The sequence below is a fragment of the Falco cherrug genome, chromosome 7 (assembly GCF_023634085.1).
Source record: "Falco cherrug isolate bFalChe1 chromosome 7, bFalChe1.pri, whole genome shotgun sequence".
NCBI lineage: Eukaryota > Metazoa > Chordata > Aves > Falconiformes > Falconidae > Falco > Falco cherrug.
Genome location: NC_073703.1, coordinates 62,206,278 through 62,229,217, shown reverse-complemented (window position 1 = coordinate 62,229,217; position 22,940 = coordinate 62,206,278). Strand labels below are relative to the sequence as shown.

The 22,940-nt window shown below is 41.5% G+C and overlaps 1 long non-coding RNA gene across 3 annotated transcripts; it reads right to left on the bottom strand.

Annotated features, from left to right (window-relative positions):
• Positions 1–3,004: 3,004 nt before the first annotated feature.
• LOC129736556 (uncharacterized) lies at positions 3,005–14,191 on the bottom strand. 3 transcript variants are annotated; one of them, XR_008733332.1, is made up of 3 exons: positions 14,019–14,191; positions 3,215–3,444; positions 3,005–3,091 (listed from the first exon to the last, which is right to left on the bottom strand). It is a non-coding gene; the product is annotated as an uncharacterized LOC129736556 (long non-coding RNA). The 3 variants fall into 3 exon arrangements; XR_008733331.1 differs by lacking the exon at positions 14,019–14,191 and adding an exon at positions 11,114–11,219; XR_008733330.1 differs by lacking the exon at positions 14,019–14,191 and adding an exon at positions 3,648–7,155.
• Between the last annotated feature and the right edge of the window lie 8,749 nt (positions 14,192–22,940).

The window sequence follows — 22,940 nt, the reverse complement described above, 5'->3', positions numbered from 1 at the left end:
CCTTCTGAGAGAATAGATTTACTACAGCAAGAGTTAGAAAAACAGATTTACCAGGTACCAATCACCAAGAACACAGCATACCTTCATGGCAAAAAAGAAATCCTGCCACAGCCCAGCACTCCTCGCGGTATCCCAGCATGTTCCACATGACTCCAGCTGCTCTGTATTTACTTTAGTCACTCCCTCCTGACTAAATTGACAATTCAGCTGTGCAATCACTGCTACCTTTCCCACCTGCTCTCCCTTGCTCAGATTACTGCCCTCATCCTCCCTTTTTCTGCCCGTGCTTTTGGTGAGTTTCTTATTTGCTACTTGGAAAATGTGAGAAAGCCCACTGGGGTAAGGGAGGTCCTTGCACCGCTGCCCGTGGGTCTATGTAGGGGGGACACGCAGGTCTCTGTCTTAAAGCAAGGTGCCCTGGCTTCATGTGGGGTTCTGCAGCTGACCAGAAGTCAGCAAAGGCATGAAGTACAAGGGGCAAGAAACACTGAAAAACAAAGAATTAAATTAGACTAAATACAAACTTTTATGTTCTGGGAGAAAGCATGTTCTCATTGTACAGTCCTCTCTGTGAAGATTTCACAGGGACTGGTCCAGTGCCTGCCACATCCACAAGTTACTGGTGAAACTGTGCAAATCATTTTATCTTTCCTTGCTTTATACCTCAGTTCCCTGTAGGTGAATGGGGATCATAAAGACTGGCTGTCTTGTGAGGTTGCTGTCATGATATATCAAGAAATTTTTGTGATGTGTTTGGGTCCTGCACTTAAAATAATGCTGTCACATATTGTATTTGGGACAAGAATAAGCAAACTTTCTAACAGGATCTTGTTTTAATAATGCTGCAGAGTAAAGATACCTGAATTATACCATATTCTGCTGCTGCAAGACTTTAGGTAAACTGGTCATGCAGCTGAATACAAACAAACATAGTTTTACAGCTGCTGAAGCCAAAGAAGTTTGGGCAGAACCACGCTGCAGGTGGTTTCACCGTGAAAAGCCATCACGAGCTCCTGGAGTGATCAGCACACTTTTGCCAGGCTCCGCTTTCTCTTGGCGCAGGCTCCTTATCCCCCTTGGCCACGCACCGGGGCCAGCTCCACCGCTTGGCATCACCGCTGGCTCGCTGCCCTTCATCCAGGTCCGTCCGAAAGCAGCAGCAAGACTTCGAATAGGAAACCAAGCAGCATAGCAAAACTTTCATTCTGATTTGAACTTTTCTGTCTGGCTGTGTAAGAATTTACGGTTATTTTGTTCCCTCTTTCCACACACCCCCAGAACAATCAGTAAAAAAAAAATTTAAAGCCTCATTCCCTTAGGAGGACATAATTTCTGAAAGCATTTCTTAATGGAGAATGAATTACTACCCAGTCAAAAACCACTAGTTATAGCATTCTCTCATCTTGATACTTAGATGCCTCAAAGTAAAAAAGCCCCCAAACTGAATAACATATATATATGCTGTTTATATCTGTGTTTATTTCACTGAAATAATGTTTTCAAATTGAAAGGAATGAAGGGGTGTGGGAAATATTGAAAAGTCGTGAATCAATTTCAATCAATTTTAATTCCAGTATAAGAGGAAGTAATGCCACTTGTCGAAAACAAAGCAATCATTTCTGACAGCTAAATTTGCAAGAGACTTATTGCTGTCTGGAGAGAGGTAAAGCTGGATGCTTCCCTGCTTCTACCTCTGCATTAATTGACTTTCAGTGCTGTTTGATTTATTCTGGTGAAGTTTCTCTGTGTCCTGTGACTCCTACTTCTTTTCCCTTAAATCATCACTGCCACGCAAACAGAATTATTTTTTTCCCCAGAGTTTTAGCTTGAAACTTGGACTTGAGTTTGCAAAGCAGTATGCAGAAGTTTTGTGTAAGTACTTTCTTTACGAAAAATATCTTGATTTTAAACAGTTTTTAGGACATTTTGGAATGATAATAAGACTAGTATGAAACTAAAAATAAGGATGAGATTAGAAAGAGCATCAAGTCCTATTTCTGTGTCATTGTACTCTTCTTTTCACGAGCTGACTTTTCTGGCCTGTGTGTACTTTGTAGCTGAAATAAGCCAAAATCTTCTTACAGCACATATTCATCATTTAGCACCCAATGATCATTTTGGCTGGTCGTTGCCTAAACATTTTACTAACTGATTCCCTGTGAAATCTATGAGGGTTATGGATTTTACATTCATGTATTAAAAAGCTGAACGATTTTACTTTTGCTACTACAAAAAAAAAAAAAAAAAAAAAAAAAAAAGGCAGGAGCCTCCTACTTTGGAGGAACACCATGAGGACTCTCAGCCTTCCTTGAAGGTTTGGAAGGAAAACACCCCAGTGGGTTCAGGAGCCTGGAAGGGGAGGTCTGCAGTGAAGGAATTCGCCCAAATATCTTCAGGATCTCAGTGGCAGGTCTTGGCTTTCGCCTTTTCATTCATTAATAAACTGGTTCCTCCCACACAAAGGGCTCAGGTACACCATGAGACAAATACCTGGCTGTCAAACAGCACAGAACATCAGCTTCATTCAGCAACCTATTCAGCGCCTAGTTTTTTCATTACTGGTTTCAACATTTTGAACTGAAGAGGAAAAACTCGCTGCTTGGCATAGCTGCTACCGCAGCGACATAGGCAAGGCTCTGTGCCCGAGGGTGGGTTTCTTCCAGCCCACGCTGTTGCCTTTGGCAGCAGTAGGGCTTGAGAGACATGTGCTTCCTTGTGCATGACCTGGAACTGGTACCAGCAGTGATCAAAGATCTTTTTTTTACTGTTGTAAGCAATTCTGAACATAGCTGTTTTAGAACTAAAATGCATTAATCTTTTATTTATATCCGCAACGTGTCTTTTGATAAGACGGTTTGAAGCAAGTCACATTTTCCACCAACAATTAAATGCTGGAAGTAAGAGGTTAACAGGGTCTAATTTTAATCTAACAAGTTAACGAGGGTCTAGTTTTAAACCCTCATCCCGGACACCAGGACTGCCTGCAGACACAGGTCTCATCCACATTGCGGCAGGCGTCAGAAGCCCTGGACTCACACTGGAAAATCCCCAAGGTAATAGCAGTGGAAGAGCCTGGAAGTATTGAATTTGGCTGGAGATGTCAAAAAAAAAAAAAAAAAGAGAGAAAACAAAAACTTGTGTGTACTACGTTTAATGCATACAGTAGCAGAAGAGGACTTGGTAAATTAGAAATTTTGAGGACAAATTCACTTACTCTGCTTGGACAGTGAGGTATCATTATAGCTCTGCCTTTTCTACAAAACGTATGTTTTATGCATTTATTCGTACCCCTGAGGGAAGAAGGGCTGGTTGGTGCCTCTGCCCCTGTTCCTTGTGCCAGTAATCCCTCACTGAGCGGCGAAGGCAGCTGTAAAGTCTCCCGGCATCATTAAAGACTCATAGGACCGGGCCCATCTTTTGTTACACGTGTTGAGCCTGAGATCGCTGTAACAAGGAATTTTCACAACTTTTAAAGTACCCTGAAACAAGTACTCGGCCTTCGGTTTCTCCCCTGACGCCCGTCATTACTGGTTAACGAAGGGCTCCCCCCAAAGAGCGCCCACAATGCAGAAGTATATTTTTAGACATTCAAGAGCCTGTCAACGTGACACCCAGGCAAATTCGTTAAGCCAGAATGAAATACTTACCACAGAGGCAAATATAGGAAGAGAAACTCCAGCCTTTGTCACCCATACTTTTGTTAAGCTCGACTTTGCCAGATTTGCAGCGTGTCACAACCGGTGCTTGCCAGGGCCATTGAGGCACCAGGAATGCATCGGCTTTGTGAGGCGGTTTCCGCTTGCATGTGACAAAGCAGCTAGCTGGCTAGTCAGCCTCCGTCAGTGTCTATTTATGGCCAATGGTCGAAAAAGAATGTCCTGCATTTGTGGCTCAACAATAATGAACATGGCTAAATCTGAAAATGAACAAAGGGAAGTGAACAGCTTTTTAAATCCTGAAGCACATTCGATTCTTGGTGTCCCTTTTTGTTCCGATTGTTTGGGCTGAAGGCGGTGAAAGGACCACCTGTTGGGCTGCCATTTTGGGATTGTGCTAAATGCAGGGATTGCATGAAAGAACACTTTCCAAAATAACCCGGTATTATTATTCACTTATTTTATAGTAAATCAGCATTCAAAACCTGCAGGAAAGTATAAGGCTTTTTTTTTTCCAAGTGAAATTTAAAGCTGTAAGTTCTCTGTAAACGCACTTACTGCGGATGCAGGATTTTATAGTGACAATTGTGATACTTTAAAAGGAGCTCAATTAAACCTTTGACGCAGCAGTAAGTTCGTCTGTAATTGAAAACTAACCTTCTGAAGTAACAAACATAAGATGAAGGAGAGATTAAGTTATAAAGGACTGAGTATCTCTCAGGATTAAATTAGCAAGGGCTACTTGCACAAAATGTAACTTAAATATTTATTTTGCTCCTGGCATGAACTTGAAATTTTTAGTGATGAGAATTATTTTTAACATCTGCAAGAATGTTATTGGGTGTGATTTGCTTTTGCTCAAAAGACAGCACTGAACTGTGCTAGAATCTTACTGAATTTTGAGAAAGTTTACCATAAATTAGTATAAACATTTCATTTAAAAATATGAAGGATGCATTCATTTTTCTAAGTGGGTTTTTTTTTTGGTTTTTTGTTTTTTTTTGGTAGAAGATGCTTCATACAGTCAAGTGGTAACGAGGCTTTACTTAATACAATCGGGAGAACTGTTGCCCAAATTAAAAAAGAAAAATAATCTGTGTTTTATGAACATCAGCTCATGAAACTGTTAGTTTTTAAGTTGAGACAGATGAATCCATTCACACAGTTCAGTATCTTTAACATGATACATAAAAACATCCACCTGATTCCAATAAACGTGCCCATTAATGTATGAACAAAGCAAATCTTTCCCTGAGTGTTAAATAACCTTTCTTAAGAGCCAGTGTTAATAATGCTTGAAGTAGCAAGGAGCAAACGTGTTTTCCAAAACATGTTTTCTTTTCACATCCATGATGAATTCTGAAGTTATTTACATAATCTCCCGTATATTACCTTGTTTTTTCTTAGTACAGATGCCTGTGTAAGCTTATTGACACAGGTACACCGTTTACCAGGATGAGCAATGACCCTTCTGTGTGCGTCTGAACTTACACTCTGACCTCCTGCTACACAGCACACATTTCCAAAACCTTTGTATGAATTTTAGCTGGGAAAGGACCTCAGGATAGGAGCTAGGTTACACAGTTAACTGGAGGGAGAGCATAGAGGGAAGTCTACGTGAATAGCTGGATGTATTTCCAGCTGTTTTCATCGGTTTCAATCACAAAAGTTATAGCTACCAGTCAGGAATTAAAATCTCTTGGATTTTGCATCATTTTCATCCTCAGAAGAGTAAAGGCAGTTGTACATGAGCCATAAATATACTGGCGTGGATAAGAGAGAGCTTATTTCCTAGAAGCCTCCTGTATATTCTATACTAGCAGAAATGTAGCTTAGTCTATCACTACCACCACTTTTTAAAGTTAAAACATGATTTTAAATATATCGCCATGGGTTAAAGTCGCTCTTAGAAAATAATAGTTTTGTTGATCAAACAAAATTGCTAGCCAAGCAGATTTTTATGTGTGCATTGAACTATATTTCCTATGTTAGAGAAGAATGAGGTTTTGTGTGACGATCAGTTCAGAGGGGGAAAAAGGTGAAGTGGAACAGCATACAATGCAAGAGTATAAATTAACGTCTGGGTGTATTGTTCACCGCGCCGTAAAGAGTATGTACTACACACAGCTATTCTATTAGGGAATTATGGAAACTGAGGCTAGCGAGCAAAAATGACTTATGTCTGAATAAAAGTATGTGTCTTTGGGAGAGATACAATATGTTTGGAACCCTGAGGGTTAATGAGAGGTAAGCTGGTGAAGGGGGGAGAGGAGATAAGGGAAATAACAGAAGCTGAATAGATGAAAGAAGTGATTCAGTGGGAAGCATTGTTGATCACAGCTAGGTGTCAGAAACAAACTAGAAAAATGGGAACTGCTTTAACATTGGCAGGAAAATAATATATATATAAAAAAAGAACTTATACCACATACTAGAAAGAAAAAGAAAATAAGAAATAATAAAAGGCTTTCAGCCTTTCTTTGGGACGCGTCAATGAAAAATAATGCAAGCAAGCAAGAAAGAAAGCTCTGAAATGGAATCCTCTCTGAAGGTATCTTAGGGAGAGAGGCTCATTGTCCCATCCTTTTCACATCAAGAATTTAATTTTGCATTCTCATTGTCTGTCTTGAGATACACTCACAGTTATTCTACACTGGTTACTTTTTCTTTCTTTTCATCCACTTAGGCAGCCTACACCGGCAGAGAGGCAGCCAGAACGGGTGAAATCTAGCCATGAATTAAATCATCTGGCTGTCCCTTGCCGATGTGATTTTTTCCTAAAGTTTGAACTGTCCTCAAAGGCAGAGTGGGATCTTTTTTCCTGAGTACTAGAGGGAACTGCAGTTCTTCTGTTTCCTTCATTTTCTGTTCCCATTTTGAACATCTGCCCTAATGGAAAAATTATGTCTGGAGCATCCAGATTTCATTATGCATCTCCTACACGGGATGCAGATACACCGTACAGAGCCAGATCTATTTACCCGTCTTTCACTTTAGGCAACTTGAAAAAAGGTATCAGCTCATATTTTCCTTCTGGAAAGACGTACACTGAAATGTTACTAGCAGAACATTAAAAACCCCAAAATGCCATTTGCTTTTTAGTGCCAGGGACATTCCGATTCCTATGTACGTTTTCTGTTTACACCCATCCCCCATGAATTCCTCAGACAGTTTCTCTTATATTAAGCTTCCTTCTGGTGCCCATAGCAACACCATCTAGTACTGAAATGTTCCTGCAGGATTTGCAGGAGTCCTTTCAACGCAAGATGCTGATTCTGCAGTTATTGCACACCCAGCTACTCATATCAGATTTGTAGTCTGAGCCCTTGGTTGTGCGTGGAAAGCAATTGGGCTGGCCCCTGACTGTCCTCATCATCGTTATGGATGAAACATGTTACGTACATTCTGGTTTGTTTGGATTTTCTTCCCGTAGTAACAACCAACTTGTTTATGTTACGTAGCTTACCTGACTACGGGAAGAAATCGCAGAAGGTGGTGGGGTTTGGAATTTGAGACGGTTCTGCACTTTTATTTACATTTCTCACCTGCAAATACACTGACATGCAAATCGGCCTCTACCCTCTGGTCGGTGGCTCTGGAGACACTTTCTGATCTTGAAGGCAACGGTGCAAAGGGGGAAAAAGTACATTTGGTTAAAATTCTTAGTTATTCAGCATTACGCCCTTTGCACTGGATGTGTGAAGGCTGCGAGGATGAAATGGGTCCACGCCGTACCTCAGGACACCATTTGTACAGCTTTACTCCTGCCCTGGAACGACTCTGCTAAAGCCAACAGGCAGGAGGATGATTTATGACCCATCTCCTCCAAAGGAGTTCCTAGCTCTCCCTTCTACCAGACCTTGTTTTTCTGTTGGGAGCACAAGCCTGCTGCACACCTGCACCCGGCTCCTTGCCACCACCACGTAAGGCATCTTGCAGGGTATCAGTGGGGCTGGGTGGGCTCTCGCCACCCCTTGCACACTCGCTGTACAAAGGCCCAAACCTCACATCTATACCCGCTGGCAACACCCAGCTCCTTCTGGGAGCACAGAGGGGCTGCGCCAGGCCAGGTGATGGCGAGGGAAGCGATTCTTCTTGCCTCAACGTGGCAAATGTTCTGCCTTTGCCCTGAAGGCGTCCCACATATTTCCGTGTTCTCGAGATAACTTCAGAGATAAGGAGTTATTTAACTCTGCCAAATTGCGGCGTTTGTTCTACAGGACATAAAACTGCCAAATATTTATGTGATTAACATCTGAATTTAAGCATACTTTAGTAGTACAAAGATGTGATTAGTCTCACCAGAATATGATTTTTTTTAATGGACGTGGCTCTCACTTTCAAGCAAAGATTTAATAGCTGAGTCCTGCAGGGAAGTCTCCATTTACTGAACTTTTATAGCTTTAAAAATATCCTAGGGTACATTTCCTAGCATGCAGCATGGCACAACACAGAATTTAAATGAAATGCCGTGTTCAAAATGAATGAACAAAGCGCATCTTGTCCATTCCTTTTTTGTAGCCAAAAATCATATAACTGACAGGTACTGACAACAGGCATGGTTCTGCTGCTCGGAACCAGCAATTCTCTTCAGATAAGAGATTCCAGTCGTTTCTTGGAATAGCTGCTCAGCCTTCTCCACTCCCCTGGAGATCTGCTGGCATCTCCAGCACGCCGGGGAGCAGCACGCAGGTGGACTGGCTCCAACAGCTGTTATGAGCCTCCCCGATCCCAACGCACCCAGGGAGGCAGGAGCAGTGGTAATAGCACAGGCCCTTTCCTTTCGCCCTGCCACATACAGGGTGCTGGCTGGGATCCAGCTCCATGTGGGCAGCTCTGACCCCTACCAGGTGTCCCAAGGAACGTGGGCTCCCAGCACACAAGGTCTGGTAAAAGCTCTTGGCTGTGGGAGCCAGCCATCAGGACTGCCATCAACTCCTCCCAGTCTGGGTTTTAACCAAATGTACTCTTTCCCCCTTTGCACCGTTGCCTTCAAGATCAGAAAGTGTCTCCAGAGCCACTGACCAGAGGGCAGAGGCCGATTTGCATGTCAGTGTATTTGCAGATGAAGAAATGTAAATAAAAGTGCAGAACCGTCTCAAATTCCAAACCCCACCACCTTCTGCAATTTAGCATTTTTTTGTGTAGTTTAATTCTGAGTTTACAGCTTGTAAAGAAAAAGTTCTTTGAGTCAAATACCCTTTTCAACTTGCAAGGAGATGTGAATAACTTCTAACATCACTATTGGACAATCCCGTTCTCACCTGATGTCATTCTTCCTACCTAGCATTAAATCCCACGTTACTGCCATTTAACTCCTTATGTGGTCATTGCTATGGTTGCTCGAGCAAAATCAAGATCTCAGAAAATTTCATTTGTTTCAAGGATGGCAACCTGGTGAGCACATCTAGCCTATGGGATGGTTTCGTCCACCCTCCTGGGAATACTGCTAGGGCAGAGGAAAGCAAGACTGGGGGTAATATCACGTGTGTTGCAGGAACAGAGGGTCACAAGGGGGGAGGAAAGGACAAATTTGCCGCCCAGCTTGGATCTGGCAGGATTTCTTTGATCATTTGGTCAAGAAATGCTGCATTAACATTTCTATACTGGAGGGGCTCAGAGCACCAGGTTGGAATTAGAAGTGGCACCCAAACACACCAAATTGGTTATCCCAGCATAGACAGTACTAGATAGGAGTTTTAAACATTACAGAGCAAAAAATCTGAGCCAATGCATTTGTTTATGAACACAAGGGCTAGAAAAATAATTTTTACAATTGATTTTTGCTGAATTTTAGGTTTTCTTCCTGGTTTGATTTTTTGTTTTTGTTTTGGGTTTGTTTTTTTTTTTTATTCTCATTTTTATCTTATTATGAGGTAGTATTTCTTTTATGCAAAGGAATCCTGATGCTACACAAACTTTCAAGGAGAAAAAACAGTTTTCTTGTCATGCGTTTTAAGTAGGAACTGCAATCTGAAAGAATTGTCTATCCTTCATTTCTTAAGAAAACTTTTCTTCTGAAGACACATTAATCCTGCAATGTTAACAAATAGGCCAGTTTCCACCAGGCTGCACCTTCCTTGTATTTGAGATTCTGTGGTTTATTATTTAGAACTCAGAATGGTCCAAGATGGGGGGCCTGATTTATCACTGCATTAATTTTGATTTATGCTTGCACAAAGCTTCTGCTTTTGAGTTAATCTAAATGAGCATAAAAAGTTTTCAAGACACATGCTACTGCTTTTTGAAAGTCTAGAAAGTCCCTGGCAAAAATCACAATGAATTTTTTTCTCAAGATGATTTCTAATGATAATAATGAATCACATCCAAAGTTGTTTGTGCATGGGAAAGCAATGCATACTTTAAAAGAAAAAAAAAAGATAAAAGAAAAAATACCAAGTGCAAGAATGACTTAATTCAAGAGTAAACCTGTATAACTCAGGGCTGTCAGCTTGCTTTCAATGCTAAATTTTGTCCCAGTTCTTAATCCGGACTGGTAGTCTGTGTTTCTTGCAACGGAGCTCCTAGCCCCCCTTCGGAAAAACCGTTTTACTACCTGTAGGTAGTGAGAGAAAATCTGGGCTTTTGCCCAGCTATCGTTCCCTTTAAAAAATTCTCTCTGCTGATAGTCAGAATCAATATTTACCGAGTCGAGAAATGCCATTCCTTGTCTGAACACTCTGTATGCTTGCACCCGGTTATAACCCATCCCTTTGTTACCACTTTGCTCTGCTGAACAAATGCAGGCTCTTTTCTTAACATGATGCAAAATCAGAATCGTTAATAGCAAAAGTTATTTTTTAATAAGCAAAGCAGTAATCATATATCTAAGATAGAAGTTTGGAGAAGGAAGCGTAGTTAATTTAATAGGAACGATGAGTTTCATGCGCTGGAAGTACAAACGCTACGCAGATTAGTTGCTTTTAATCCCATTTAACTAAAGCTCCCCATTTCATTCTTCTAATCTTTCCTCATAAACAAATCCTTCCAACTTCTCAGTCATGTTTTCTATCCTCCTTGGAATTCCTCTCTATTTGTCTACATATTTTGAGCATAAAGAGAGGCCCAGGGTGAATGCAGGATTCTAGGAGGGACTCGGTCAGCATTGTGCTAAATCTGTAATTAAAAAGGGTTAAAGTTAATATATTTAAGCTACAACAGCGAATCCACTTGATCACACATGGCAACAGAAGTATTTATAATTATAATGATTGTCTTACCTCTCAAATGGTCAGACTTAGAGTGTTTAATCTGTACAGATTTGTTTTCTATAATGAAGATATTAAGGACATTTCCAAGGCAATGCAAATTTCAATTGAATTGGGGAAAGAGAAATATTTTTAAAGGGTTTGAACAATCTTATGCCCTGGCGATTTTGGTCTGCAAATAACAATTTCTCTCTTCTCCACCTTCACTTTAACACTGATCTTTCTGTCTTGGTGTAGCAGGACCCGTACCTTACAGCGGTAGCCTCTGCACACAGGCACGGAGCACACAGGATGATGCACAGTAGCAACAGCCGCTGCATAAAACAATTTCGAAACATTTTTCTGCACTTTGACTTAAATGCTTAAATAACACAGTGGAAATGAAGAAAACTCAGATATTCATTCCACCAAGCATTAACTGAATGCAAACAGAGCTTGCCTGTGTAAATTTTATTATTTAAATGTCCCCCAAACTGCCAAAAAGCCAGCTGCATACAGTAACCCCAAAGCTGTTGACTGCAAGGGTGTCGTATTGGGCTCTGAGACACCACAGATTACGATTATACAGCTGTAAACTGTTTTATTACCTTTCTGACCTGCAACCAAAGCTGAACATTTTTTAAAGTCAAGGACACCATCCATGACACTTGTTTATTAAAAAGGAGCGTAGCCCACGTTCTGATTACATTCAATTTTTTGACAAGCCACCAACAAGCCTGCCCTTTCTGTTGCCACTGCTGGGCATGAGCACAACACCTCGGAACTCCTCTCAGGCACCGGGACCCCAACAGGACAATGACAGCTCCCACTTTACAAAAAGTCTCTGATCTGAAGAGCTTCCCCTCGGCACAAGTTCTCAGTACTTTGCATTGTCAGACCCACAGGCACAGGGTTCAGAAAGTTTGGTGGGTTTTTTTTCCAGCCAGCTATGCTATGAAATTAATCCAAATTGGCTAACTTGCAAAAATAAGTTGTATTCTCTCCAAAGACTAATTTAGCGGTATGAAGCACATATGCATGTGTACCTTACCCGCCCCCCCCAACACCTGCACAAGCACACACACGCACACATTTACGTGAGTAGATTAACTGCATCTAAAATCAATTACTTATCTGTATGCACACGTGTTATTAAGATTTATGAAGACTATGCATAGATTTAACTACCGGTTCTACCTACATTCCTAAAAATTTGAATCCAAATATGGTCCTGATGCTCTTCATCCCTCTACTATTTACCTACACACCATGAGCATGTGATGTTCATTTTTATACAGTATATACAGGTGTCAGGGGGAAGATGTATATAGATACATCTTTCTATGTATCTGTATATGACCATCATGCATTATTTATAAAACGCGTTTATTGCATATACAAACAATAATTATTCTAAACATGCAATTATATATCCATATTTGTGTGTCGATATAGATTTTTTTGTCCTTAATGGAAAACTTGAACTGCAAGCAGCCATGTCAGAACTCAGATGGTTAACATTCACTTCTTGCTGTTTTATTGCATATTACTGTGCGCTCCTGAGCAGCAGGAGCAGATTCAGGCAATTACAATCAAGTCAGGGCACACGCCGTGGCTGAGCAACACGATCATGATGAGGATACTGATGAGGCACTTATCGAAAACCCCACATCATCCACACTCATCAGCCACAACATGTCACCCCAAATGAGGCATCAGCTGCCTTCAAATGGCTCATTGCACACTGTTTACAGCTTTCTTTGGACCCACTTTTGATTTTGCGGTCAGGACTTAGTTCAAACAGCAGCTGACTGGCACCGGCAAGCCTTGGGATTCAGCAGAGCCGACTTCCCGGGAGTCAGGAGTGTTTTGACACGGGGCCTGACCGACGGCGAGGAAAGGTCCCAGCTCAGTCTCCCCCAAACATTGGCCCCTCCGAGACGGGGTGTGTGTGGGGTGAGTTGTTTCAGTAACATCTGAAATCAGGCAAGGAGAGGCAGTGGGAGAGAGGGGGAAAGCAAACAAACAAACAAACAAACAGTCCCGCAGCACCTCCTGATATTTGTGATTTGCTGCCTCCACCTTAATGAGCGGCCAGCAACAGGAATTTAGGCGGAAACATATTGGACCAGATCCCTGTCATTTCCAGGATCCCTTGAGCCACTTTGGCAGAGTAAAAGGGTCCTTAAAGTGGGGGCACAAGTCATGGGTTCTCTATTCAAAATTGTCTTGGCATGGGAACTGCAGTAAGCCAGGCAGAAAACTTTTACTGGGCTGCAAACCTTTCCCCGTTACGCACTGGGGTTCAGGAAGACTTTTCTTTCTTGCTTAGTTATTTCTGCAAAAAGCAAGCAAACAAGAAAGACTCAGCCAGGAAGGGTGAGAATAGATGGATGGCTCCGGGTGATCAGGCCTTTGCTTGAGTGAGGCTCAGGGGTGACCCCAAAAGAAACAATTCCGAAACAGAGAGACTGAGAGAGACTCCCTCCAGCCCTGATGATGGGTACTCGAAAAAGGGGATTAGAGACTCACTGGAGTAGGAAAGACCACATCCAGACCCCTGCCTAAATTAAGTGGAGTGCGAGCTGTGAGCCGGAGATTGGTTATTCCCGCAGAGCATCCCTCTGGGCTGAACTACAGCTGAGGCGCTTTCTCCTGCCACCACTGCCTAGAAACAGATATTTCTGCAGTGCAGATTAAAACTAATTTGTTTTGACAAAGAGAGATTTTTCTGACAAGAAAGTGCTGCGTCATGGAGTCCCTGACACTCTGCCAAAGAGAGGTGGAAGGACCTTAGGGTGAATAGAAATCCAGTCCTTGAACTTCAGGCGTTAGCTGGTGAAAACATATACTAATCAATTATTGTCAGTTCGTATTAGTTTGTGTAAAAGACTGGAAAAAATGAAGTTATTTTACTTCACCACTCTTCTATCTCATAATATCTTATGAAATTAATTTATTAATTTATGACAATGACACATGTCAAAATTCCCAGATAATTGGCTTCTATGCCAATTAAAAATCTTATTTTACAAATAGATGAGCTTATGAACTGAAAGCTGAAGTTATTCACCCAATCTTACACGGCCAGCTCAGGCCCATGAAGTAAATCATTACACAAGACTCCTTCTTCTGATTGTGCAATTAAGACGTAGGAATATATATGTATAGTTACCTTTATGGTTACTGGCTGCAGCCTGCGTTGTCTGCCTCAATAGTTTTCAAATTCTAGAACACAGCACGCTCCCTCCGGCTACCAAATTGTAACAGCATATAGCATCATGAAAACAGCTGAAGGAAAACCAGAGGATCCATGCAGGTTTTCACACATTTGTACATACATCTGAGGGCTTTTCCCCTTGCTGTTTTCATTTCTAACCTGTGTTGCCCAATGCTTTTCCCCTTAGGGACGGATTTTTCCTGCTGCTTCCTGAGATTTTATTTAAAGTTAAATAGAGGAAAAATATTTTTCAAAAAAGCAAAATAGGTGGTCCCAGGGGAGGCAGAAATTAATTTGTGCAATCTATTTATTAGTCTTATTTACTAAAATCTTTATTATTACTATTATTATTATTATTCTTTCCCAGGGATAGCAAGCATTCTACACAAATCCTAAACCCATTAATTTCCTCAGAATAGCTTAAACTTATTGTTAGGACTCCTGTCATGCTATCTTCTCTGTGGTGCTCAGCAATACAAGCAGAGGGAGGAGGTGAGGAATGTGCATGCATTAGGATGGCACAGCATAAAATCCCGGAAAACTGCTTGACCGAAATAAAATTGAGCTACTCGTGCACAGCGCTGCAAAGACACGAAACTCTGTGTGAATGATGCTAGATAAGAACTGAAGCACCGGTGGTAAAGCATCCTAATTACAAACCTGCGGTGCAGGCAGAATAATGGACAGAGCGGCAGCTCCGGCAGCGGTGTAAAAAGGAGTGGAAGTTTGCATTTTTGTGGCTGTGTCTTGAATTGAAGCGTTGTGTGTGTGTGTGTGTGTGTGTGTGTGTGTGTGTGTGTGTGTGTGTGTGCGAGAGAGAGAGAGAGAGAGAGAGAGAGAGAGAGAGGGAGGGAGAGGGAGAGAGAGAAAGAGAGAGTGTGTGTGTAAAGAACTGGTTTTGGGTCATCATCTTACGCTCTTTGTGATGCACATTCTAATTTAGGCAAAAGGGATGCATCTTTCAAATGCAGATCATGTTTGCATTAGAAGAGCAATGAGAACACTTGTCACTTTCAGAACATTTATGTGCTAGAAGTACTGTTAGCAGAAGAGCAGTTTAGATAAATTCAAGACTTTTTTTTGCTGATCACAAACATTAAGCTTCACACCTGAAACCCTCAACCCCCTGCTGTGCTCTAATCCTAGCACCATTCACCCTTAGAGACTCAAAGTGCTGTGCCACTGCTCTCAAACATTTGATTGCCCTTACTTTGAATGCCACCACCTGCAAAAATGCCTTTTTATTCCCTTTGAGCCTCTTGAGAAGGAAGTAAAAATGATAATTCATGACAAACATTAATTAATTGTTTACAAGATGATCTTTTCTTTTTCTAACTTCTGTTCAGCAGACATGTTGAGCTGCAAGACTCCACGCTTGATGCCAGAGCTTGTCAAGAGGGCTGCATTGTTGTTTATCACTCAGGCATAGGATAGACTGCAGGTCATTGTTTCTGCAGTTCAAGTAGGACTGTCTAGCTCTTGTTTGAAGAATGGAAGTGCCATGCATGAGTTCCCCAGCATAAAAGAACTACCGGTTCTAAGAAGGAACAGGGATTTAGCTTCTAATACTGAGTAAATAAACATTTTTCCCCATCTCTTGCTCCATGTGATTTTGGAAAGGTCAAGAGGTGCCATTACAGTATTTTAAAGGCTTCAAATTATGTTTAAATAACGTATCACGAAAGTCGGAGAAATCTTATCAGAATTTAAGAACCTATTGTCGTTGTTTTACTTCTCGAATTCATCGTCGGAGGAAGACGTATTTTGAAAGGAATGTGCTGTTGTTAGGAAGGCTGAGATTCACTCAAGGCTTGGGCTTCGCTTTGCCCCCAACCCAAAGCATAGCACCCCCTCTCCCCACCCCCGCCGACAGTGCAGGCTTGGTTTAACAAGTCCTTAAATTCAAGAATGAATTCTACCAGGTGTTACACCATGCTGACCCGAGTACCCCAACGACAGGATAAAAGAGAAAATTGCCACCAACATATTGAAACCTGGGCAGCGAAATTTAGCTCCCCAAATTACACTTACGCAGCTAAAGGTGAGCAAACAGGTTTGCAGAGAAACTGAGCTGCCACAACCCAGCTGAAATTATTAGAAACTGTGGTGAACAGCACCTTTGCAAATCAGACTCCTTATTTACTCATTTGTTTGTTGGTTTTGTTTTTTTTTTTAAATATCTATAAAGAGATGTTTATTTACATGCAAGCAGACATGCTTTGGACATGTTGCTCTGTTCCTCTTGCAACAAAACAATTCCAAGAAGTTTAAACCACATCAAAAGTCTGGCAAAAAAGGTAGAGTGAAAGGTCTTACTTGTAGGAAGTGTACAGTAACACAGCTTCTCGCAGAACTCTGGTTTCCACATTCCAAATTAGGAGCCCTTAGATCACGGCTGCAAGGCTAAAAATCAATGCTAGATTTTCTGAGTCAATACTAAGGGTTGCACTTAACAGACATGGAGACTAATAAGGTATGCAGAAGGAGTAAAAGCAGTGCACAAAAAATTCAGGCCTTCGTCTTGGCGACGATCCAGCACAATGATGTTTCAACCAGATTTGAAAAAAAAAAAAAAAAAAAGAAATCAATAACATCTGTGGTATAATGGTTAATTAAAGAAGCTCTTCAGCAAAGCTCAAGATGAGAGGCTCGGCCTGAAATTCAGACAGCTGAAGCTTGATTATCAGGAAAGAATGCTTTTTTAGCTATGAGTGGATAGGCCAAAAGCTGCAATGTGTGGAAATGGGGGAAAAATTGCTTTTATTTTAACTTTCTTTAAGTAATCAATACATGGTTTTCACCTGCATTAGGAGCTGTTTAGAGCAAAAGCCTCTTTCTATACATCTATATAAATATAATCCACTGCCTTTGGAATCTATAGATTTAAAAACAACAGCAAAGATAAGCAAGTTGGCTGCCTGCTCTTAATTCACATATTTTCCACCTTCCCTCCCCACCCCCAGCCCCTCTGGCTGTGCCTCACGTACAAAACCCATCCCATGGCAGATCCCTCCAGCCACATTCTTTTCTTATTTAGTTTAAATTTTAAAACTTGAGCCTTTCAAGATTGAGCCTGAGAGAAATGAATCAAAGATTGAATATTAAAGCATAATATCTGCAGTAACCAGACAATTCTACCATCAACCTTTGCACCTTTCTATCCTATTCTTTCTACTCTTTTATTTGTCACTTCTATCTAAAATATATATGCACAGACTTACAGCCAGAAGGGACTATCTTAATCCCTTGCATGACATGGGACAGAGGTTTCCAGCTGGTAATTCCTGTGCATTGTCTATATCCCAGGGATGAGCAGGAAGACACATAGTGAAAAAAAAATCATAATCCTGATTTAGAGATTTCAAATGACAGCAAATCCACTCCATCTCTTGGCAAGTTGTTCTGAAAGTTAATTAGCATCACCATAAAACTGCCTTATTTTTAGTCTGAATTTTCTTTGCCTACTTGTGTCTTGGTCTGCAAAGTTCAAGAGCCCTGGGCTATCAGAAATCATTTCTCTGTAGAAATTACAGACCACGGTCAAGACTGCTCTTCATCTTCTTCCGGAGAAGCTGAAAAGGGTGGTACCTCTTTACCTTCCTACTGTAGATAAACTTTCTTATTGTAGACAGATTCTCAGATTTTTTCTTTTAACTCTTTCCTATGTCAGGGTCCTTTTTCAAGGACAAACGCAAGCTCTTCTGCCAGTAGCAAGCTCACTAATGCTTGATATGAGGACTCTGGCTTCTACTTCGTTTTTCCCCATCGATCCACCCAAAAACTTCTCAGCTGCCAACTCCCACACTAAGAATTCAATTATTTTTAGCCCCAATTATTTCAACTATTTTTTCCAAAATGCAAGGCCCTTCCTTAAAAATAAGAGCAACATTCCTTCTTCCAGAAGAAAAAAATACCTTGTATTCAACCATGCTATAACGAATGTCATTAGAAAGAGTACAGCTCTGTAAATATAACAAACCTTTCATTCTGCAATACAAAGTGAAACTTTTTCCACATATTACAACTGTCAGAAACTGCATTTTCTATTTTCCAGGAAATTCCAAAATGGAATTCAAAGAGATGGCAAATATTTTTTAAGTTAGCCAGCAAATGAAGTTTCATGGAGAAAACCTCTGCTGGGTAAAATTTATCTATTCAAAGAATTTAAATACTTAATTCAAATTTTTATTGTAAAATTAATATTGCTTCCATTTACAGATTGCTTCTTAAAATGCACATATAAATTAATGATCAAAACCTTTTCCAAAATGTTAAAACAAGTGGTTTTGACAGTAGCAGTGTTTCCTTTCTTTTTCCTAGGTGCAATCTCTTGAAAGCATTAGTTTTTCCAGACTTTACAAATCTAAGGGAAACAACACTGCTCCTCAAGAAAGATTATAATAAATGAGTTTAACTTGCACTAATGAAAATCTAAGTAGACAGGCCTTTCTTTTTAAACTGCAAGGCACAAAGTAGCAGTAGGAATAGAATCAGTTTTGCAAACTCAAAATTTTCAGGGCAGGGCTTCCAAAAGCAATCGGGATCGATTTACTTACACTTCCATTTAAATCAATGTTAGCTTTACGGCTGTTTTCAAAGGGAGCAGACCTAAGTCAAGAGAAAGTGCAAAGTAAAATCCTGCCCCCTCAAACTTTCTGTCAGAATTCTTCAGATTCCTCTGGAGTTCAAGTGGAATTTTCCTCGGCAAGCAGCGTACCCAGTGCAAAGATCTTTTATGTCATCAGTGCTGAAGAAATGAAAACATCAGCAAGTACATATTTGGAAATATAACCGCATTCACAGTCAAACCCAAAGGAGACAGATATTAAGAAATAGCAGCACCTGACTTACTCCATGACAGATTATGTCCATCAATGCATTTTATTGCCAAGGTATGTGCCAAGCATACCTTATCACACTTTTTTTCTTTTCCCTGAATTAAGGTTTATTTGGTATACATATATGACATCCAAGAAACACATCATCACCATCATTTGTTTTGGACAAGAAAGTTCCCCATCCCTTAAAGCTGTATTGCAAAGCATCACGTTAACTGCTGTCTGCCACGACTGTAAGCTCCTGCAGGCGCTGGACCGTTTCCAGTTGCCCTGTCTCACACAAGGTGAGGAGCGGTGTGGAAGCCTCCTTGCTCTCCCACAGAATCCAGAGCCAAACACTCCATTAATAAAATATTTCTGCTTGTAGACCTCCTCACATGAATTGACAGCTCTCCACTCTACAGCAACCCCAGTGAGATCCCTTGCAAGGGTCCTCGGAGCAGGCAGAGTCTGCCAAGAGACGATACACTGAAATGGTGCCATTTTTAAGCCCAGCTTTAATAGTGATCTGGCATTCAGCTAGGTCCATCAGCCCTACCTCCCACAGTCCCATTTAGGTAATCAAGTAGTTCATTATTATTTGGCATGTGTCGTGCATACTCGTTGTTCCAGGGAGAATTCCTCTCAAAGAGGACCAGGGCCTTCGGCCAGATGAATAGTGCCTGTGAGGGCTGCAAGGGCAAGCAATGGGGTTAGCACTGGACTAAGGACCTGAGGCAGTCATGTTGGCATTGGTCATGCTGATAATTCTTTCAGGACCATCTAGAAGGCCTGGGAGGCAGATATCCAGCTGAGAAGCTGAGGTGGCATGAAGATGGTATGTCATCCACGCAGACTGATGTGTGAGACAACCTTGAACTTCCCTGACCTTTGTGGACTCTCTAACAGGACCTCAACACCAGGCTGCCTTTCCTTCCTTTCCCTCAGACGGTGTCATCGGACTGTGGCATGGCATTGCTTTGCTGTGAGTACCCAGGCAGCCCCATCTCTCTGGCACCTCATTAGGAACCTCTGTGAACCCTAGAGGCCCGTGAACCTCTTTCCTACCATTTCCTCCATCCCACCTCCCTATCCCAAAACTTAGTCATAAGTAACGTTTCTAAATCTTGGCCCATATGATCAGCAATTTTCTTATTTTCCCTAAAGCTTGTTCCCTCTGAAGCTGCAGATTCCTGAAATCCATTTGGCATGCAGACACTGGGAGTAGGATATGCAGAACCTTGGATGTGTGACCTGTATCTAAATTACCGAGTTTTTCCTGTTGGTTTAATCACAGGACTGATATGATTTGGATCTGCGCACAGCACCAGGTTCAACACGTGCAGACCTCTCACAGCATTGCTTGAAAATCCAGCTTGAGCAACCAGCCTGTGACCATGCTTCAAAACCTGCTGTTTTGCAATGTCCAGGAACACATGGAAAACTTGAACTGCAGCTAAACCTAACTCCTGTAGTTACATTGGACAAACTGAGCCTCACCAGGAGCTTGCAGAATGCTCTTCCAAACCTGTGAACCATAAAAAAAGAAAAGGCCAACGGTATTCTTAACATGCATCTGGGATGACACTTCTGGGTAAGATACTGAGCTCAGAAAAGTTACTTAAGGACTGGCTTTAATGTGTCTAGTCATAAGAGAGCAATTTGGGTTTTGTGGGTGTTTTTTCACACCGGCTCTCCTGGAAGGTCCATTTATAATGTGAAGTGGCAATCTTTGAAACATGGAAAACAATACACACTAGGAAACGAGCAGACCACCGATGTACTTCACACACTGTACCCCATGAAAGAGACACCAAAGGTATCTTTAACTTACCGCAGAATTAAGGGGTTGATGTAGCAATGTGAAGCCCTGTGTTTGACATCTAACTCCTCTGAGACCAAAGAGTAACTCAAAATGTGCACTGCAGCAGCTGCCCCAGCCTGCAGGCAGAGCAGACTCTCCTCTACTTGCCCTGGTCTCAGCAAAGGCAGGTTTATGTTTTCTCTTACTTCTTCAGGCTGAATAAAAAAAGACATGATAGATGTTTGCATCAAAAAATGAAACAACTGGCATGGGATGATCATGAAATTCCATTGTGTTACCAGTTTTGATGTTTTTCCTCTGTATGCTTAAGGCAGGCGGGCCAAAGGAAAGCTACGGATCTGAATTAATGAGAAGTAAATTGCAGAATTACATTCTGCAGTTGAGCCTCTGAACTCCAACCAGCAAAACAAGATTCAGCACGAGATCCTCCCACACAGCTTCAAACACGCACATGTGGATATGCACACACTTCTGCAAAGTCTGAGGCAACACAGCAGCTGGCAAAATCAAGAATTAACAGCCAAACTGCATTCTGAAAGAGCTCTTGCTCAACAGCCTCTCCTTAAAAGTACTAAGAGCCACATGCCTCGCTGATAAAAGATACCTAATTTCTGCCTGTTGTTTCTGTACCTCTGTTTTGAGTTCTGCAAATTTTCATGCTTCAGTGTTCTGGAGAATATTGTATAAACTGCAGCAAAAAAATGACAGGTAAAAGCTGGTGGAGGTGACAGAGTTTAAATAGGATCTACCTGGATCAGAGGAGCAGTGAGGTAATGGATCTCTTTATAAAAATGAATCCCCAAAGCAGAGGTTTCAGTTTAGAGAATGAACCACTTTTAATTTTGCCTGATTCATCTATGCCCTGATTTATCTATCCAGACTGACGGTGTCTCACACACACATACACACACACACGCACATGCACATACCCCCCAGAAGAAACACGGAGCAAGAGGCAGACCTCTGCTATCTTTGCAGAAATCCGGAGCAAGTCCGCTGACTTGGGAGAGTTACTCTGGGTTTGCAGGGAAATAAATGAGAGCAGAATCTAGCCCATGAAACCATAAACTCAGCTGTTATTGGGCAGAGCCTTAGAATTCACTATTAATATCTGCACTGAGAGCTATTCTGATTACAATTGCAAAATATTATTTTATATCCACTTTTACTATCTTATTCAAATACAGGAAATGAGTCAATCTTCAGAGAACAGAAAGACCAGTCAAAAGAATTGGAGAGTCATATAATTCAGCATCCAACTTTGAAGTGAAGGAAAGGAAAACTGATTCCTGCAAGTAGTTTGCAAGTGGGACTGTTAACATATTGCTAAAGGTCATACCCACAGACTCTCTTGGTATGGTGGTTTCAGTTGTTCTCTTCAAAGCACACGCAGTCATGTGGATTCTCCATCCCACTTCACTAAATGCAGAACGAACACAAACACTGCTGAACAAAAAACGGCCATGAAAATGTTCCTACAGTAATTCCCTGTGAAGTAACTTGGGATTCCCTGAATGCAGAAAAGTGAGGATGGTACCTGCAATTTGCATCACTTAAGCATTTCCATCCAATGTTAATTATAGCTCTCCTAAATTTGGGGGTTTTGAGGACTTGTATGTTTTGTGCAGTTCCCACTTAAAGATGCTTTTTCTGTAAAATACAGCTAGACTCAATGCACTTGCTTTTCACTATAAACAAAGTGTTAAAAATAGAAACGGAACCACTTGGCCTTCCCAGGTGCAAAGGCTTGAGCCGGCTCTGTTCCTGGAGCTCAGACTCTTTTCCTTTGATGGACTGTTACAGACAGGGCTCAAAAAAGAGGCAGCAGATAGTTCTACTTTTGGTCCTCATTTTTTTTTGTTGAAAGCCCTTGCCTTCTAATGCTTTAAGAAATCCAGTTCTTCACATTTACATCATCTGCTAGCTCTCACAGATGTGGAAGTGAAGCCACGGAGGTAAAAGCAGGCTTGAGGGCAGGGTGTACAAGTCTATCTTGGACCCTGGATATGAACACGAGTGCTGGTTTGCTACGTGCTGATAGTGCCAGCCAAGGCAGAGTTTAAACTACCTGAGATACTTTCGTAGGACAGCTGCAGTATTAAAAGGAAGGGATATGGGAGCCAGGAAATGACAAAGAAAGTCTAAGGAATCATCAGGAAAGATCCTTAATGAGGTCCTAAGTGAGGAGCCAGGAGCCTGTGAGAAGGAGCTCTTGCTCGGGGTCTGCATTCAGAA